The sequence below is a fragment of the Lucilia sericata genome, unplaced genomic scaffold (assembly GCF_015586225.1).
Source record: "Lucilia sericata isolate MDLA Ls3-8-SP2 unplaced genomic scaffold, ASM1558622v1 Contig000444F_arrow, whole genome shotgun sequence".
Lineage (NCBI taxonomy): Eukaryota > Metazoa > Arthropoda > Insecta > Diptera > Calliphoridae > Lucilia > Lucilia sericata.
In genome coordinates, this window is record NW_023994459.1 from 86,237 (window position 1) to 103,553 (window position 17,317).

General features: G+C 31.7%; 1 pseudogene; it reads left to right on the forward strand.

Annotated features, from left to right (window-relative positions):
- The first annotated feature begins 222 nt into the window (after positions 1-222).
- LOC119604929 overlaps positions 223-17,317 on the forward strand; it is a 113,068-nt pseudogene continuing 95,973 nt past the window's right edge.

The following is a 17,317-nucleotide window of genomic DNA, read 5'->3' on the forward strand; positions in this document are numbered from 1 at the left end:
AATACTCAACTTCAAAAGTTTTGGGAACTTGAAGAATTTCCAAACAAACCTCGACTTTCTGAAGAAGATAGTTATTGTGAGAACATATATCGTCTACAACATACCGTACTGAAGATGGTCGCTTTGTTGTTTCTCTCCCATTTCGATTGATGAAAGACCTTCCTTTAAAATCCGAATACGACCGTGTTATTTCCGAATACTCATCTCTGAAGCAAATGACTAATGTCACCCCATCTAGTGCCAATTGCACCTATTACGAAATTGCGTGTAGTATTTAATACTTCTAGCCCCACATCAAACGGAAATAGCCTCAACGATCTTCTCTACCCCTGTCCAATTCTACAATCAGATTTAACCATACTCATGTTGTGTTGGAGACTATTCAGATATGTTTTCAATGGAGATATTGAAAAGATGTACCGTCAGATACAAGTCAATTCAGCTCACACCCCATTTCAGAGAACTATTTTTCAAAATTCTCCCCAAGAAGATCTACAAGATTTTGAGCTTAACACGGTAACATTTGGTGTAAATTGCGCACCCTATCTGGCGTTTCGAACACTGCCTGATTTAGCTATAATTTGTGAGAAAACAAATCCCGCCGTGTCAAATATTCTCCGAAATTATATGTACGTAGATGACGTACTAGCCGGCTCTCATAACCTCTCTTCTGCGCTAAAGGCCCGAGATGAACTTATCGAAGTTCTTGAATCCGCTGGTTTCTCGCTTCGCAAATGGACGGCAAACCACGATTATTTGTTGAAAGATCTTTCCCCCGATTATTTACTAGATATAGAGTTCATGAAACTGTCAGACTGTAGTACCACAAAGACTTTAGGCTTACGTTGGAACGCAGGAAGGAATGATTTCTACTTTCAACTGAAAAGCTCCCCCGATCGAAATGCGATAACTAAAAGATCAGTTTTGTCTGAGATTCGATCCCGCCGGTTGGCTTTCCCCCAAAATAATCGTTGCAAAGATGATCATGCAGCAAATCTGGAAAGGTGAAGATAACTGGGATGAAGATCTTAAACCATCTACATTACTTCAATGGCAAGCATTCTTAGATGATTATCAATATATAGAACAAATACAAATCCCCCGATTCGTAGATTTTGATCCGTCGTTTTCTATAGAATGGTTTATGCGACGCGTCAGATAAAGCATATGCTGCAACTTTATATATACGCGCCGAAAGCTCAGGTTACGTTTCATTTCACCTCGAGAACGAGAGTGGCCTCAGTTAAATTTGTGTCACTGCCCAGAAAGGAACTCCGTGGAGCAGAGTTAATGGCGAAGATGATCGATTCTATCCAATCAAAACTCAATTTGCGAAACTTTAAGTTATTTTTGTGACCGATTCAACAATAGTCTTGGCATGGTTGCAAAACCCCCTTAATAGATGGAGAACCTTCGTTGAAAACAGGGTTTCCTCAATAGTCGAAAAAGTAGGGAGTGAATCATGGTTTCATGTTGACTCCAAAAGTAATCCCGCCGATTTGGCATCACGTGGACTCACAATATCACAACTTAAGTCTAGCGAATTATGGTGGCATGGTCCCTCATGGCTTAGGTTACCACCGAGCCAATGGCCGAAAAGTTCGTCATCGAGTTTCTCAACTGAAGAGGAAGCAAAACCTGTTCACACTCCCTTGACTCAGATCGAAAATACGGATATTTGAAAGGGCTTTTCTGATTTTCCAAAGGCTATGCGTGTTATCTGCCGCGTATTTCGTTTTTCCTACGGATGTAACCGAAGATTACGTCACAAATTAGTTTTGACCAACGAATTAACTCGTGCTGAATTGGAACATGCAAAATCCCTTATGGTGATTGCTTGTCAGAAGCTTTACTTCGAAAATGAATATACCTTATTATCGCAAGGTTTAGAAATATCCCGAAAAAGCCATCGTTTGTCCTCTAAACCCTTTTTAGATACCGATGGCATTATGCGGATTAATGGTCGATTATCTAATTCTCCCTCTCTGAGATATGATGAAAAATTTCCAATATTACTCCCCTATCATGGATGCCGATTATTCCTATCATATCTTCATGAATATTATATTGCGGCTTTATTACTACGTTCCCAGATTAAATCTTCTGATCAAAATCATCTTGATCACTTTGTCAAGATGCATCTGAAACGAATTGCTTATAATCAGAGTTTCACCTTCGAAGAGTTTTCTACGATGTTAGCTCGAATCAAGGCGTGCTTAAATTCTAGACCACTTAGCCCAATCAGCGAAAACTCTGCAGATCTATGTGCTCTTACCCCCGGTCATTTCCTTATAGGAAACCCAATTTTATCTCTCCCTGAACCTGATCTATCAGATCATTCACTATCGTATGTCAGTCGGTGGCAGAAACTTAAAGTTCTTCACCACGACTTTGCTAAAAGGTGGAAAGATGAGTATCTAAAAGAACTCCACAAAAGATTCAAATAGAAATACCCCCAGCGAGATTACGCTAACGGCGACCTTGTCGTTATAATTTTTTATAATTTAACCCCAAATCAATGGCGACTTAATCGCGTTGAAAACGTTATCCGCGGTAAAGATAACAAAGTTAGAGTCGCCGATATACGAATTGCCAATGGCATCGTAACTAGGCCAATAGTAAAATTAGTTTTACTACCCAGTCCTGAACAACACTAACTATACATTTTTCATCTATTACAATGCCACAAAGACAACGAAGAAGCCTTTCGCCATTGGAGATGAGTTACAAATCCCATCACCAGCGCCGTAATTCATACCACAACGACTGTCGTTTGTGTCGCCAGGACCACCCACTTCGAAGATGCATAAAATTTAAAAAGATGAATGTGACCGAGAAGTTAAGTGTGGTCAAAAGGTACCGGTATTGCGAGAATTGCTTGGCTCACTCTCATCAAGTCACAAGATGCAGAAATACTGATCGATGACGCCAATGTGAAAGTAGACACCACACTCTTCTGCATCGTCATGAACGTCTACGTACTCCCAAGCCAGACATCCCCCTATCTAATGGTCCGTCATGCCCTAGTGCCCGCACCGTAACACTCCAATATTTATAACTGGTGTGGGGTATCATATGGTCGCCCGACTTACTCTCTTACTTGTTTTTATTATTTTTATGTTTTTTTTTTCAAGTTTTTTTATGATTATTCTGATATTGTATTAAACTAAATGAATTAATTAATTATCAATGATTTTGTAATACATACATCTAGAATCTAAACTTATTTTTTTTAACACTCTCCGGTTCTGAAATTGCATAATAGCAAGGGGGCCGGGATGTTTAAGTGTGAAATCTAATTACAGTTTAAGTGCCCGTATCTTAATTAACCGATGTGTACGAGAGACAATGAACACATTTGGTAGTCTCCACTCTGTTTTCATTGTCTTTCCCATATCAATGTAAACCAAAAGAATGTAACTTTATCTTAATTACCAATTGTCCCCCGAAATAAAAGGTTCGTTAAATAGAACATAAATAATTAATTTACCCCCAAAACTAACCCTCAATTTTTCATTAAAATTTGTCAAAATATCTTCCTGGATCTGTTGCGATCACACCCCTACATGACAATGAAATATGTGAGTTTAAATGATTATTGTAAGAGGGCCTTATATGGGAGATATGACCAATAATGGACCGATCCGGGGAAAAATTGGTAGAATGAAGTATATGTACACAAAACATATTCAAGTTGAATTTTATACCGATAGCTTTATTTATCAATGAAACATATGCGTTTAAGTGATTTTCGGAAACATATTAGTGTCGAATTTTATCAAAATTCCTTCATATAACCCTCCACCACCACCTGTGGTGATAGAGGTTATATATAAGTTTGTCATTTCGTGTGTAACACCAATAAATATTCATCTGAGACCCAACAAAGTATATATATTCCGGGTCCTTATCAAATTCTTAGTCGATTTAGCTATGTTCGTGCGTCTGTCTGTGTAAAACACGCTCACGCAAAAACCATGCTATATAAAATAATGAAATTTGGCCAAAAGATTCATTATTGTCCTAGGCAGTTTAGTGTTGAAAATGAGCAAAATTGGTGTACATCGGAAAGAGTTATGAATCAAAATTTAAAAAACTCCGAAAAAATTAAACTTTTTTAACACATTCTAATACAATTTTCACAAAAACTATGCGATATAATTTCATAAAAATCAGCACACAATTGTTTCCATATAAAAGCTTGATTCTTGTTAAAAATGGGCGGAATCGGTCCACAATTTCATATACCTTCCATACATATTCCCGGAAAAACCATTAATTGTTAATAATTTCCGGTAGAATGACAAATAAAAGTTTTATGTCAATTGAATTCTTATAGAGGAAAAATTTTCTCAATCGGTCAATAATTGGCCGTAGCTCCCATACAAGGTCCGCTCACGAAAATCGGTTAAGCGCACTTTACACATTACCAAATAATAACATACAAAATTTTGCACAAATATTGCCTTTTTATACAGAAATGATGCTGTAAAATTTTTTCATGATCGGTCATAGCTCACATACAAGGTCCCCTCTATTGCTTATATACACAAAAATTATACTGTAAAATTTTTTCACTATCGGTCCCTATTATATCTCCCATACAAGATCCCCTCCCGAAAATCACTAAAACACATAACACATTACCAAATAATGGAATCCTTACAAATTTAGGCTCAAATATTGCCTTTTTTTCATGATCGGTGCATATTTGGTCTTAGCTCCCATACAAGGTCCCCTTCCGAAATCTCAAACGCACATAACTCCTTACCAAATAATGGATCCACACATTTGGCACCAAAATATTGCTGTTATATCTATATATATTACTCTATATATATAAGAGAAGATATATTATATATATAGTATATTATATAATATGTATATATATTATATATATATAGATATAATATATATATATATATATAGAGGATATATATATATATATATCTATATATATATATATAGATATATAAATATATATTATATAATATCTATATATATATATATATATATTATCTATATATTATCTAATATATAATATATATTATTATATATTATATATATATATATATCTACGTAAAATTTCTAACAGATTTGCCACAAATCTACTTTTGTCAAAAAAAATGTAATTTTAATATTGTTTCACGATCGGGTCCATATTGGTCATCGCTCCCGCAGAAGATCTCCTTCAGAAAATCCATTTAAAACGCACATAAATCATTACCAAATAATGATTATCCTTACAAAATATTGCACAAATACTAATTTAATTTACATAAATTTTATACTTATAATTAATTGTAATTTATTTAGTAAAATTAATTTAGTATAAACAAATTCTGATTGCATGTACTTTTTCAAATAGCAAGAAAATCGCTTGAAATTTTGTACGGTTTATGGTACGTATTTTTGTAGTTAATAAAACGCCCCCAAGACTTTTGCCTCTTTACACCAAGGGTACTACAATTCAAACTACAATGTGCCCAATTCAAACTGAACAGAAAGAAAAATATTCTCTTTACTTTTGGAAGAAACCCGGACAACGCCGGGTACACACAGCTAGTGTATACATATGTATATATGTATGTATGTACTATATTATAATTGATTTGATAAATTTGAAAAAAATGATTTTTTTAAACCATCATTTGATAGAAAACACTCATAGCTTTCATTTATTTTTATGTATATCAATTGACCAAAGGAGTTTAGATAGCTATTTCTTCAATGTTCCAAAAAGAAACAAATTTAAATTTTTAATTTTTTTTAAGTTAATTTTTTTTTTCAAAATGAGCTTTTCTTTTTTGCTGAAAAGAAAGCTCATACTATTTCTCAAGTCTTGCGCTAGCACCCATATAATCGGACCTTCCGATTTGGGCCTTTTATCTCATAACTACGTCAAATATACCACTATCTTTCCAAAAATTGGTACAACTAAGTTTGATATAATCCTAAATAACAGTTTCAATTTAAGTAATGATCGGGCCTCATTTGTCCCTAGCCCCCATACAAAGTCCCCTTCAGAAAATGACTTGAATATCCACATGTCCATAGTATCTCGATGAAATTTGGCACAAATAAGTTTTATATAAACATAATTCACAACAATAAGTTTTATAAGGCTCGGCTCCATTTCTGCCCTAGCCGCCATACAATCGGACCTTCCGATTTTAGCCTTTTATCTCTTAACTACGTCTAATATTCTACTACCTATCATAAAATCGGCACAATGAGCTAATGTTTGTAACACTGAAAAATATGTTTCATTAAGTATACCACCTGGTTCAGAATTTTCAATATAATTTGTTAAAATTTGTCACATACTTTTCTTTGGATCCAATGAATCAAATTTAATATTCGCAATTGGTGTAGGGTATCATATGGCCGTGTATAACTCCTTACCCCTGTCTATATTAGACAAATATTTATTATGCTAAGCGTCAAATTCTTATCATGACAAAAAATTAACAGGTATAGTATTTTAGCGTCGTTATGATAGTGTTGTCTATAAAATTGTTTAGACTACGTCGCACAGTGGGGCAGAATGGAAATTTTTTGGAAATAAATCTGGCATTTCTAAACGGCTGATCCGATCGGGATAAAATTTAGCATGAGCGTAGCCAAGGAGTATTCGAGTTTAAGTTTTGAAGATGAACCCCCCAGATGCCCCAGGGACGGAGCTGTGGCGGCTCAAACTAGGGTACCTACGACATGTAAAATTTTTAAACTCGTGCCATTTTTTTGTTTTTCACCCAAATACAAAGATTTTTATATTTTCTGAAAGCGCTCGACGAGATCTTGAAAAAACATGCTTGGACATACTACTTATCTCTTATAATATCCGAGTTATAGGCATTTAAAAATTTAGTGATACAAAATTTACCATACCTTGGTCCGCCTTTTTTTGAATACCGGGCGTAATTTTGGACCAAATGGACTCAATTTTTTCTTGTTAGTTAGACAATAAAATTTCCAATAATATACAAAAAATTTCAGATAAATATCATTTACAGATCCAAAAATATACGTTTTTTAATTTAAAAATTCCAAAAAAGTTAGATTTTTGGCGTTTTTTTTGCCCAAAATGTGTCTTAACTCTTTTATTAATAAAATAAAATTTTCTTTAAGAACATATAACAATTTTATAGTTTTCTAAAAAGAATCTTTACGCAGAACGCTTTGGCGTAAAAAACTTGTCCTATTTTTTGAAAATGTTACCACTGCGTCCTTCCGAATATGACCTATTTTTTATCAAAATTTCAACTTTGGGCGACATGTTCTAAAATCCCAAAGCTGGGATCAGAAAACCGAAAGCAGTTTTGGAAACCTCAATATGTTTTCTATTTACTCCAAAAGTATTTTCCCAGCCCTGAAAGAAATGTGGACCCTATGGGCAAAAATGTAAAAAATCCCATTTTTGGGATTTTCATTCCTATTTTTGGGAATTGCGGGATGCCCTTTGACCTTTTCAATTTTGTTTTTGCATTTTCTTATTTGAGATGACAAATTTAACAAGCGTTGAAAATTTCATTGACTTTTGTTCATAAATAAAGATTTTGTCATATATTACATATTTGTTAAATTTCTAAAACTATGATTTATATCAAAATTTTAATAGGGTCGCAGATAGCTACAACAATTTAGTCCATATTTATCCCTTAATATCATTTTTTAGTTAGATATGGAAATTCTTGACCCTTTACAAAAAATTTCAAGCCAATATCTCAATTACATTCAAAAATATGTTCATTTAAACCTGTGTCCTTTAATTTCATCTTTTAAATATTTTAGTATTAAATATGACAGAACATGTTTTAATCTTATATTTACCTATTTTCTATTTGTTTGCTTATCCTTATAATTGAAAGGTCCTATTATGCTTAAATTTTCAGAAATTTATAACTATTTTTTACCTAAATTTTTTCGACAGATCATTTCGTTCTGTTTCGTTTATGATCATGTAGGTAAAAATATACAGGTAATGATAATTTCGATTCATTCACTAATAAGAAATATCAATGACTGAATTACAGGTTATAGTAATATAGTCCTAAATGTTAATAGGTAGACATTTCGTAATTTTTTACTTTGGAATACCTGTATCGGAAATGACAAGAATTGGTATATAAGTAAACTTCTCAGATTTTAAGTACCATATTTAATAAATCTACAATGAAGATTACATTAAAGTACGAAGAGTTGTGTTCCGTTTTATGGAGTGTATCTTCAAAAGGGTCAGAAAGAATTGAAGACATTTCAAATTATATAAAACTACATATAGTAGAAAAGTAGACAAAACAGGCATATCAAAAATTGAAAACTTTTTAAAACTTTTTGATGTAAAAAGTAAGTCTGTGGATGGAAATCAAAAGAAATTTCGATTAAAATTTTGTAGTTGGATGGAAACTACTACGGAAATCTCAACTTACAACACATCAGCAGAAGCGCCTTGCAAGTCATACGAAGACTTATGTTCAAGGTCAAAAAAAAAGAGGGTCACACAAAAACTTTTTTCAATCTCAAATGAGGAAATTGCTGATACATTTAACGAAATGCTGAAAAAGGAAAACCAACCTATGGATGCCGTACATATTGCAACTATTCTTCCTAATGCATCACCAAAACGACTTAAGCGAATCGTGGAAAGTATACCAACTCCAACATCACAATCAAATTTTACTGAAGAGGAAGCAATAGCGCTTATGTTGGAACTGGATCTCAGTCGAAATAAGTACCAAATATTAAGGAAAGCTCTGCATGAAAAAGGACACAATATATTACCATCATACAAGGCGATCCAGGAAAAAAAACAAACTATCCTACCATCACCTATTGCTGTTAATGATGTGGAAGCTTGTATTGATATATCATCTTTGCTCGAAAACACAGCATCAAGAATTGTGTCAGACTTTTCAGAAGACCAACTAAGGAAAATTCATAACTGTGATGTTGTCTTAATGTGTAAGTGGGGATGTGACGGTTTATCAGCACTTCCAGAATACAAACAAGATTGTGGAAGTCGGACATTAGCAGACTACAAAAGTGTATTTATGTCATCATTAGTGCCATTACGAATTCGTTCATATTCCCTTAATCCATCATCGTCAAGCATCGGAAATTCATTTGAAGATATATGGATCAATACAACTCCGGGTTAAAAAAATTTTTGTAGACCCATTGGATTTGAATATATAAAGGAGTCAAAGAAAACAACAAAAGATTTAGTGGAATATTTAAAAGATGAAATAAATGCACTGGAGCCCATTTGCATAAAAATAAAGGAATTCTCTATTAACGTATCATATCAGCTAAGCTTAACAATGATTGATGGAAAGGTCAGCAATGCCATAACAGAAACTTCTTCCTTCTGGAGATGCTCAATATGTAATGAGAAAAAGTCGCAATTCTCAAATATAAACAAAAGCAGAAGTATTAATGAAGAAGTCCTGTCTTTCGGAATTTCACCACTTCATGCCAGAATACGATTTTTGGATTACTTTTTACACATAGCATACGACCTCAAATATAGAAGTGTGCCAGAGAATCTTACTAAATCAACAAAAAATAATGAAGAATTGAAAGAACTGAGAGCTGCGGAAAAAAGCAGAATCCAAGAAGAATTTAAAGTTCAGATGGGATTAAACATCGACAAACCACTTCCAAGTTGCGGTAGTACAAATGACGGTAATACGGCGAGAAGGTTTTTTCGTGATTTTGAAATTACTTCAAAAATAACTGGAATCGACAAGGAGTTGCTTCGAAGAGTTAACACTATTTTAATGGCACTGAATAGTAAACATAAAATTAATGGAAATCGATTTGGGGAATATACATCTGAAATTTCTAAATTACTTGTATCTCTGTATCCATGGAGGGAACTAACACCAACAGTACACAAAGTATTGTGTCATGGTCAAATAATAATTGAATCGAATATTCTTCCACTTGGAGAGTTAACAGAAGAAGCCCAGGAAGCGAGGAATCGAGATTTTAAGCATGTTCAACTTTTCAGCTCAAGAAAATGCTCCAGGCAATCACAGAATGAAGATATTTTTAATAGTTTACTTCTATCTTCTGATCCTGTTCTTTCAACTATGCGAAAAAGATGGATTTGTTATGAAACTCTATCATCTCAAAACGAGGAAGATTTAAAGGACTTATATTACCTTCTGGATATGTATACCGATATGACAGATTATTTTATAGAAAATAAGTAGTGTTAAGAATTAACTATATAAGTAGGTTGTAAGAATTAATTGTATTATGTTTAAGATAAACAGTTCAAATAAAAAAAGCTATTATACTAACTGATGATATTGTATTAAATTGTGTTTTATATTTCGGTGGGCGGGAAAGGTGGTTTGTGTGAGGTGATTTAGGTGTTGTTGTGCGTGGCTCATAATAAATTTTTTTATTGTATATACAATGTTATAGTCCTTAATAAAATAATTAACTAAATAATTTTTAAAAATTGTCCAAATATTTTATTCAACATCAAATGTATGTTCTGTCATACTTAATACTAAAATATGAAAAAGATGAAATTAAAGGACACAGGTTTAAATGAACATATTTTTGAATGTAATTGAGATATTGGCTTGAAATTTTTTGTAAAGGGTCGAGAATTTCCATATCTAACTAAAAAAAGATATTAAGGGTTAAATATGGACTAAATTGTTGTAGCTATCTGCGACCCTATTAAAATTTTGATTTAATCTTAGTTTTAGAAATTTAACAAATATGTAATATATGACAGAATCTTTATTTATAAACAAAACTCAATGAAATCTTCAACGCTTGTTAAATTTGTCATTTCAAATAAGAAAATGCAAAAAAAAAATTGAAAAGGTCAAAGGGCATCCCGCAATTCCCAAAAATAGGAATGAAAATCCCAAAAATGGAATTTTTTACTTTTTTGCCCATAGGGTCCACATTTCTTTCAGGGCTGGGAAAATACTTTTGGAGTAAATAGAAAACATATTGAGGTTTCCAAAACTGCTTTCAGTTTTCTGATCCCAGCTTTGGGATTTTAGAACATGTCGCCCAAAGTTGAAATTTTGATAAAAAATAGGTCATATTCGGAAGGACGCAGTGGTAACATTTTCAAAAAATAGGACAAGTTTTTTACGCCAAAGCGTTCTGCGTAAAGATTCTTTTTAGAAAACTATAAAATTGTTATATGTTCTTAAAGAAAATTTTATTTTATTAATAAAAGAGTTAAGACACATTTTTGGCAAAAATCTAACTTTTTTGGAATTTTTAAATTAAAAAACGTATATTTTTGGATCTGTAAATGATATTTATCTGAAATTTTCTGTATATTATTGGAAATTTTATTGTCTAACTAACAAGAAAAAATTGAGTCCATTTGGTCCAAAATTACGCCCGGTATTCAAAAAAAGGCGGACCAAGGTATGGTAAATTTTGTATCACTAAATTTTTAAATGCCTATAACTCGGATATTATAAGAGATAAGTAGTATGTCCAAGCATGTTTTTTCAAGATCTCGTCGAGCGCTTTCAGAAAATATAAAAATCTTTGTATTTGGGTGAAAAACAAAAAAATGGCACGAGTTTAAAAATTTTACATGTCGTAGGTACCCTAGTTTGAGCCGCCACAGCTCCGTCCCTGGGGCATCTGCGGGGTTCATCTTCAAAACTTAAACTCGACGAGATCTTGAAAAAACATGCTTGGACATACTACTTATCTCTTATAATATCCGAGTTATAGGCATTTAAAAATTTAGTGATACAAAATTTACCATACCTTGGTCCGCCTTTTTTTGAATACCGGGCGTAATTTTGGACCAAATGGACTCAATTTTTTCTTGTTAGTTAGACAACAAAATTTCCAATAATATACAAAAAATTTCAGATCAATATCGTTTACAGATCCAAAAATATACTTTTTTTAATTTAAAAATTCAAAAAATTTTAGATTTTTGGCGTTTTTTTCCAAAAAAATGTGTCTTAACTCTTTTATTAATAAAATAAAATTTTTATTAAGAACATATAACAATTTTATAGTTTTCTAAAAGGTATCTTTACGCAGAACGCTTTGGCGTAAAAAACTTGTCCTATTTTTTGAAAATGTTGCCACTGCGTCCTTCCGAATATGACCTATTTTTTATCAAAACTTCAACTTTGGGCGACATGTTCTAAAATCCCAAAGCTGGGATCAGAAAACTGAAAGCAGTTTTGGAAACCTCAATATGTTTTCTATTTACTCCAAACGTATTTTCCCAGCCCTGAAAGAAATGTGGACCCTATGGGCAAAAAAGTAAAAAATCCCATTTTTGGGATTTTCATTCCTATTTTTGGGAATTGCGGGATGCCCTTTGACCTTTTCAATTTTTTTTTGCATATTCTTATTTGAAATGACAAATTTAACAAGCGTTGAAAATTTCATTGACTTTTGTTCATAAATAAAGATTTTGTCATATATTACATACAGTGGACGTCCAATAGTACGTATACTCTTTATTACGAATATCCAATAATACGAATGGCAAAATTGTTGCATTGTCTACTCTATAGTACGAATAAAGTCACAATTTTTCTGTTCGATAGTACGAATAACGCATTTTTTATGGGAATTTTGGTTTTTTTTACGTATGAATGAAGTTTTTATTATGTATTTATTTTATTATGTCGGTATCATTCACCTTAAGCTCAGTAATTTTAAAGTTTTTTTGTATTTATTACAAGTGTTTTGTATTTTTAAAAATTCTATACACACAATTTACTGCATGTATATTTACAAATCAACAATTATTTAGTGTTATTAATTTATTTTATTGGAATTTTGATGACCCAAGAGAAGAAATTAAATTGGATGATAACGCCAATGAGGAAAGTATTTTATTAGTTCCCGACAATAACTCTACTGAGAACAATATTGAAGCCTCAAAAGCGCTGTTATTGAAAAAGCCGTAAGAATCATTTTACAATGTAATAAACATCGATGTTAAATGATGGATTTTTTAATAAGTAAAATGATATTTATATACATATGTATGTATGAACTGTTAATTTTGAAAGTAGTGTGACTCCACATTCCAAACAATGGGTTTAAGGATAACTATTCTAATTTTTAAGAGAAAATTATAAATTAGAGAATTGTGGTATATTCCATTCAAGTTTCTAATAAAAGTTTTATGTAATCTGAACACATATTTAAACTGCAAATTGTCTTTGGCACACATCTTTTTAAAAACATTAAAATTTAAAACCTTCTACATATATCTCATTTCAACCATTGGACTCACGATACTTTCAAAATTAACAATTCATATACGTAAATATGTCCCTTTTATGCCTGTTTATGTACAAGAAATTTATTTAAAATAATACACATTTATTATATTTTGTTCCGTTATGTAATTTTTCATGAAAAATAAAACAAAAATAAATAAAATCCAATATTTTATGTGTATTATTTGAATTTAAACATACAAAATGTGTTGTTCAATAATACGAATTTTTCGGTATTACGAAAGGGCCTGACACTATATAATTCGTACTAGTGGACGTCCACTGTATTTAAATCTTATATTTACCTATTTTCTATTTGTTTGCTTATCCTTATAATTGAAAGGTTCTATTATGCTTAAATTTTCAAAAATTTATAACTATTTTTTACCTAAATTTTTTCGACAGATCATTTCGTTATGTTTCGTTTATGATCATGTAGGTAAAAATATACAGGTAATGATAATTTCGATTCATTCACAAATAAGAAATATCAATGACTGAATTACAGGTTTTGTAATATAGTCCTAAATGTTAATAGGTAGACAATTCGTAATTTTTTACTTTGGAATACCTGTATCGGAAATGACAAGAATTGGTATATAAGTAAACTTCTCAGATTTTAAGTACCATATTTAATAAATCTACAATGAAGATTACATTAAAGTACGAAGAGTTGTGTTCCGTTTTATGGAGTATATCTTCAAAAGGGCCAGAAAGAATTGAAGACATTTCAAATTATATAAAAACTAAATATAGTAGAAAAGTAGACAAAACAGGCATATCAAAAATTGAAAACTTTTTAAAACTTTTTGATGTAAAAAGTAAGTCTGTGGATGGAAATCAAAAGAAATTTCGATTAAAATTTTGTAGTTGGATGGAAACTACTACGGAAATCTTAACTTACAACACATCAATAGGAGCGCCTTGCAAGTCATACGAAGACGTATGTTCAAGGTAAAAAAAAGAGGGTCACACAAAAACTTTTTTCAATCTCAAATGAGGAAATTGCTGATACATTTAACGAAATGCTGAAAAAGGAAAACCAACATATGGATGTCGTACATATTGCAACTATTCTTCCTAATGCATCACCAAAACGACTTAAGCGAATTGTGGAAAGTATACCAACTCCAACATCATAATCAAATTTTACTGAAGAGGAAGCAATAGCGCTTATGTTGGAACTGGATCTCAGTCGAAATAAGTACCAAATATTAAGGAAAGCTCTGCATGAAAAAGGACACAATATATTACCATCATACAAGGCGATCCAGGAAAAAAAAAAACAAACTATCCTACTAAATCAACAAAAAATAATGAAGAATTGAAAGAACTGAGAGCTGCGGAAAAAAAGCAGAATCCAAGAAGAATTTAAAGTTCAGATGGGATTAAACATCGACAAACCACTTTCAAGTTGCGGTAGTACAAATGACGGTAATACGTCGAGAAGGTTTTTTCGTGATTTTGAAATTACTTCAAAAATAACTGGAATCGACAAGGAGTTGCTTCGAAGAGTTAAAACTATTTTAATGGCACTGAATAGTAAACATAAAATTAATGAAAATCGATTTGGGGAATACACATCTGAAATTTCTAAATTACTTGTATCTCTGTATCCATGGAGGGAACTAACACCAACAGTACACAAAGTATTGTGTCATGGTCAAATAATAATTGAATCGAATATTCTTCCACTTGGAGAGTTAACAGAAGAAGCCCAGGAAGCGAGGAATCGAGATTTTAAGAATGTTCAACTATTCAGCTCAAGAAAATGCTCCAGGCAATCACAGAATGAAGATATTTTTAATAGTTTACTTCTATCTTCTGATCCTGTTCTTTCAACTATGCGAAACTCTATCATCTCAAAACAAGGAAGATTTAAAGGACTTATATTACCTTCTGGATATGTATACCGATATGACAGATTATTTTATAGAAAATAAGTAGTGTTAGGAATTAACTATATAAGTAGGTTGTAAGAATTAATTGTATTATGTTTAAGATAAACAGTTCAAATAAAAAAAGCTATTATACTAACTGATGATATTGTATTAAATTGTGTTTTATATTTCGGTGGGCGGGAAAGGTAATTTGTGTGGGGTGATTTAGGTGTTGTTGTGCGTGGCTCATAATAAAATTATATTTTTTTTATTTTATATACAATATTATAATAAAATAATTAACTAAATAAAAATTAACTAAATAAAAAAATTTTCCAAATATTTTATTCAATACCAAATGTATGTTCTGTCATACTTAATACTAAAATATGAAAAAGATGAAATTAAAGGACACAGGTTTAAATGAACATATTTTTGAATGTAATTGAGATATTGGCTTGAAATTTTTTGTAAAGGGTCGAGAATTTCCATATCTAACTAAAAAATGATATTAAGGGATAAATATGGACTAAATTGTTGTAGCTATCTGCGATCCTATTAAAATTTTGATATAAATCATAGTTTTAGAAATTAAACAAATATGTAATATATGACAAAATCTTTATTTATGAACAAAACTCAACGAAATTTTCAACGCTTGTTAAATTTGTCATTTCAAATTGAAAAGGTCAAAGGGCATCCCGCAATTCCCAAAAATAGGAATGAAAATCCCAAAAATGGGATTTTTTACTTTTTTGCCCATAGGGTCCACATTTCTTTCAGGGCTGGGAAAATACTTTTGGAGTAAATAGAAAACATATTGAGGTTTCCAAAACTGCTTTCAGTTTTCTGATCCCAGCTTTGGGATTTTAGAACATGTCGCCCAAAGTTGAAGTTTTGATAAAAAATAGGTCATATTCGGAAGGACGCAGTGGCAACATTTTCAAAAAATAGGACAAGTTTTTTACGCCAAAGCGTTCTGCGTAAAGATACCTTTTAGAAAACTATAAAATTGTTATATGTTCTTAATAAAAATTTTATTTTATTAATAAAAGAGTTAAGACACATTTTTGGCAAAAAAACGCCAAAAATCTAAAATTTTTTGAATTTTTAGATTAAAAAACGTATATTTTTGGATCTGTAAACAATATTGATCTGAAATTGTTTGTATATTATTGGAAATTTTGTTGTCTAACTAACAAGAAAAAATTGAGTCCATTTGGTCCAAAATTACGCCCGGTATTCAAAAAAAGGCGGACCAAGGTATGGTAAATTTTGTATCACTAAATTTTTAAATGCCTATAACTCGGATATTATAAGAGATAAGTAGTATGTCCAAGCATGTTTTTTCAAGATCTCGTCGAGCGCTTTCACAAAATATAAAAATCTTTGTATTTGGGTGAAAAACAAAAAAATGGCACGAGTTTAAAAATTTTACATGTCGTAGGTACCCTACTTTGAGCCGCCACAGCGCCGTCCCTGGGGCATCTGGGGGGTTCATCTTCAAAACTTAAACTCGAATACTCCTTGGCTACGCTCACGCCAAATTTTATCCCGATCGGATCAGCCGTTTAGAAATGTCAGATTTATTTCCAAAAAATTTCCATTCTGCCCCACTGTGCGTCGTCTTGATAACAAACGTCATTGTATTGTAAAATTTCTGTAGAATTTTGTTTTTGTGCAATTAAAATTTATTTTTAACATAATTTTTACTAAAATTAGTGTTTATTTACAAAACTTTCATTGCTTTTATAAAATATAGCATTATTTCAGTAAAATTATCTGTGAGTTGTCGTGCTAAAATAAGCATTTTGTTACCCCAATGTATTAACATAAACAAACAAGTTAGAGTGCTATATTCGGCTGAGCCGAATCTTAAATACCCTCCACCAGCTACTTTTATATTAATATTTTTTTAATTGATCAAAAATTCGTAGAAATAAGTTTTCTCATGTCTTAAATAGAAAAACCCCAAGATTTAAACAGCTTAAATCTGTTACAATTCCAAAATTTATTGAACATTACATTTTCTTTTATATTTTTTAAGCAAAATTTCTGTACATAAAAGCTATATTTCAGTCAAATTTTGTATCTATATCGTAATTTAGTAATAAGTAATGTGTGTTCAAGTGATTTTCTGAAGGGAACCTTGCATAGGACCGACCCATGTTATGGACCGAT